Genomic DNA, 4892 nt, shown 5'->3' with positions numbered 1-4892 from the left:
TACACAGTAACCTGAGGGAAATTGATTCACAAGGAGAAGAAGTTAGATTTTAGAGGGAGAGTAGCAGGGTGAAGGAAGAGGAGGGTATCAACACCAGTCAGAGATTGAGGAAGAGGTGACGCAAAGAATTTGAGCATAACGCAGAGGGAAGAGCAGTGAGACAACGCAGCTAGTGACATAGTTCTCATGCAAGTTGACACAAAAGTGATGCAGAAGTGATGCAGAGGAGGGTAGAGGGTCTCCGGGGTGTCAAAACTTCTCCAAGAGGAGGAGAAAAATTGTCTCAGGTGTTTTCTCTCAGAAGTGTCTCAATATTTTGTAAAATATTTATTTGTAAAGAGGTTGTTGCTAAAGATCAATAAATAAACCCTCATCTGGTGCACCGGTTTTCCCGCATTGGGTTTTTTGGGGACAATTGTCCAAAAATAACTCCGTTGATGTGATTGATTCTTGTGCTTGTATATCACTATTATTTTCTCTATGCTATTATGTGATAACTACAGTAGAATTTATTTTAATGTTTAATGAAGGTTTTTGTAAATAACGTATTGTGGAAAATAAATATGAGAAATAAATCAGTTACTGCAGTAGAATTTCCTGTTAGAAATTTTCACATGGTATCAGAGCAAAGATCGGGCAACATGATCAAAGAATCTGCTATGAGTCAGGAGCATGATGTCGGGGCATCAACTCAGAGGGACTCATGTAGATCTCTAGAGGAAGAAGAGAGCATGAAGAACATGAATCATAATTATTCTATGTTAGCTTCCAGACTAGAAGAAGAAGTCACTTGCTTAGTGAGTTCTGCCTCCTCTGAGGTTTGGTATATAGATAGTGGAGCTTCCTGGAATATGACAAGAATACGATAATGTTTTCCAAATTATCAGGAAGAAAGGATGAACTTCTAGATCACCATGGGAAATAAGTCAAAATGTGCCCCCATAGGAAGAGGTATTGTAGCCTTTGAAACAAAAGTAGGGGACGAGCTTTGAGTAACCAATGTGCTGCATGTTCCAAGATTGGGGATGAACTTACTCTCTGTATCTCAGCTTCAAAACAAGGGCTATGCTGTTTTCTTCATTAAGGAGAAAGTATATGTCAAACACCCGAGTTGGAAAAGGAAGGCCCAGATAGGAGTCAGAAGTAACAGACTGTATATATTACAACTAGAATCTCCAATGGCACTGATATGCAACAGTGGGGAAAATATTTGAATGAACCATTCGAGGAATTTTGAGGTCTAAAATGGGCCTCCTAAGGAAATAATAAAATAATAGTTAAACCAATAAAATAATATTTATGAATTTGCAATTCACTTTTTGCACCACAATCCATGTAACTATGGTTAAATTCAATTGAAAAGTTGTACCAAAATAAAATTAATAAAAATATTGTATTGATGTGACTATAAATAAGAATGAGTTTTTCAAGAAAAAATCATTATCATTGAACAACTAATACATTTGTCCTTTGTACTTAAATAACTTAAAATAAATTATAAATATAAATTCATAAATTCTTAATTGTATAATATACTATTAATTAAAATTTATATTATTTAAATTATACAATTAAATTATATAATAACATGTAATTAATTTACTATATAAAAATCAAATAATATAATATAATAAATGTAATATATTCTTTTACTGGTTTAAATTAAAAAAATAAATAGCTTAAAATAAATTATAAATATAAATTCATAAATTCTTAATTGTATAATATACTATTAATTAAAATTTATATTATTTAAATTATACAATTAAATTATATAATAACATGTAATTAATTTAATATATAAAAATAAATAAATAATATAATAAATGTAATATAAATTAATTAAGTAATTAATTAAATGCGAAATATATATGTAAAAAATCAATATTATTGATTTTTTAAGATAAACATCACAACACAATTTGCATATTATTTTATAATTTCAAGTTAAATATAAGCGAATTTGTAGGACCAATAATTATATCCATTTTTAATCATTAAATATTTTGATAAAATTATTATTGTAATTAACATAATAAAAAAATATTATCTTCTACTTTGGAAAAACATTATATATATATATATATATATATATATATATATATATATATATATATAATCCTTATTACATTAATTTGTTTAAAAATGTTATAATAACATAATTTTACATATTATTCAATAACTTGAAATTAAGCAGAATTTGTAAAATCAATTTATTAAAAAAAACCATAAATCATACAAAATTAATATACAATGTTTCTTTAATTTTAATATGTTTGTATTGCTATTAATATTATTCATAGATTTGATTTATCCTAAAATTACAAGGTTACATTTTTATTTATTTCTATTTCATATGTATAATATATATGTATATATATTAACTTATAATTAATTTGAAATTGTAATATTAAATAAAATAAGATGAGTATATAGTTTAAAAATAAATATATGAAAATATAATATTTATTGAAAAGTGTGTAAAGACATGATGATTGTATTGGGATATGCATTGTTTCTTTTAAAAAATATGAGATGACAATACTAATGTTTTATTCAAAGTGTGAAATGACCTTTATTATGAGTTTTTTACTTTATGACTTTCAAAATACTTAGAGCACTACCATGGTTAACGGTGCGTTTTTATCCACCATTGAAGTTGTGACAAGTAAGTACTTTTAACTCAAGCAATGACAACTCAACCATTGGGGATGATGTCATCCCATAAAATGTGATTGGTTCTCATAAAATGGATTTTGATTGTACATTTTCCTTAGGAGGCCCATTTTAGACTTCAAAGTTCCCCTAATGTATGGCAGAAGAGGATGGGACACTTACACTATGGGGCTTTAAGAATTCTTGGAAGAACTGTAACAAGAGTTCCAAAGTTGAGTACCAAACAAGATGATGTATGCAGAGGGTGCGCACTAGGCAAGTACGCCAAAAAGACATTTTCCAGAAGTAACAATAGGGCTAAGAGTGTTTTAGGATTAATACACTCAGATATCTGTGGACCCATGTCCACAAAAGCTCTTAGTGGCGTCGAATATTTCGTCACCTTTATTGATGACCATTCCAAAAAGACTTAGATCTACTTTCTAAACATCAAGGATGAGGTTTTTGGCCGATTCAAAGAGCAAGGCTCTAGTTGAGAATTTGACAAGAAAGAGGACAAAGATATTGCACTCAGACAATGGCGGAGAATACATCAACAAGGACTTCATTAATTTTTGCGCAAGGGAAGGCATCAGAAGAGAGTGGACAACTCCCTATAATCCAGAGCTGAATGAAGTAACAGAAAGAAAGAACAGGACTATTGTTGAAGCAACTAGGGAAATGTTGTATGATCAGGATATGCCCAAGTTTTTGTGAGCAGAAGCATACAACACAACCGTTTATGTCCAGAATAGGACTACTCACAGGGCATTAAGTAAGATTACTCCAGAGATTGTCTTCACTAGTAAGAAACCTAAAGTGAGTCATTTCACGATATTTGGGAGTTTGGCATACTGCCATATACCCGAAGAAAAGAGGAAGAAATTGGATCAGACTATGGAGAAAGGATATCTCGTGGGATATAGCAAGAATGCTAAGGCATATAGAGTCTATCTCTCGGGGAATAGGAAGATCGTAATTCGACGGGATGTAAAGCTCATGGAGGAGAGAGCTTTAAGGAAATCCTGAGAAATGCCTTCCGAAGAGCAGTCAAAGGATGAGCCATTGGTCCAACCACTTCAACCAATAGAAACTAGCACCAATATTTCTCCTAAAGGAAAAACTCCAGAGGTATCACAACATGTGGAGTCTCAGGAAGAGGAGGAACAGATAGACATACCCGCTACCAGTGGAAGAACGAGTCAGGAACTTCGATAGATACTACGAGATGCAGAGGATTTCGTCAGTGCGCCCAAGAATGAGAAAAGTGACCGTAGAAAGTTAGACAAATACCAAGCCTTGGTGGCTCAGGTTGGAGAACCCTCTAGTTTTCAGGAGGCCATTCAACATCAAGTATGGGTAGATGCTATAGTGGATGAATATAGTTCCCTAATGGTCAATGATGTCTGGGAGGTGGTACCTAAGCCTCAGGACAATACAATTGTAGGTTCGAGATGGCTCTACAAAGTCAAATATGTTGCAAATGGTAGTGTGGAAAAATACAAAGCCAGGTTTGTGGATAAAGGGTATGCTTGGAAGGAAGGGATAGACTACGAAGAAACCTTCGCCCCAGTAGCCAGGTATACTTCTATTAGATCCGTGGTATCCCTTACAACACATATGGGGTGGGATATTCACCAGATTGATGTCAAGACGACGTTCTTGAACGGGGTGATAGGAGAAGTATACATTGAACAACCAGATGGTTTTGAGACACATGAGAAGAAATAACATGTATGCAGGTTGAAGAAAGCCTTGTATGGGATTAAACATGCACCTAGAGCATGGTACAGTCGAATTGATGGTTACTCGCAGAAGATGGGATTTGTCAAGAGTGACACATATCCTAACCTCTACTATCTGGTTGTTGAGAATGAGCCTCTGATCTTGGTGTTATATTTGGATGATATTTTTCTGATAGGCTCATCAAAGATTGCAAGTAAAACCTAGCTACAAAATTCGACATGAAGGATTTGGGACAAATGCACTATTTCCTGGGGTTGGAAGTTTGGCAGCAAGAGGGTGGGATTTTCCTTAGATAAGAGAGATATGCTACAAAGGTTTTGAAAAGGTTCAGAATGCAGGACTATAAACCTATGGCTACTCCAATGATTACCAAATGGAAGAAGATTGATGCATCTGAAGATAAAGAAGTTGATCCCACCTTGTACAGGAAACTCATAGGGTCCCTGATGTATCTGGTCAATACCAGGCCAGACATTTGGTACGCTGTCAAC

This window comes from Pinus tabuliformis, chromosome 5_2, assembly GCF_031772625.1.
Source record: "Pinus tabuliformis cultivar Carrire ecotype Pingquan chromosome 5_2, CPIR1, whole genome shotgun sequence".
NCBI lineage: Eukaryota > Viridiplantae > Streptophyta > Pinopsida > Pinales > Pinaceae > Pinus > Pinus tabuliformis.
This window is presented reverse-complemented; position numbering follows the sequence as displayed.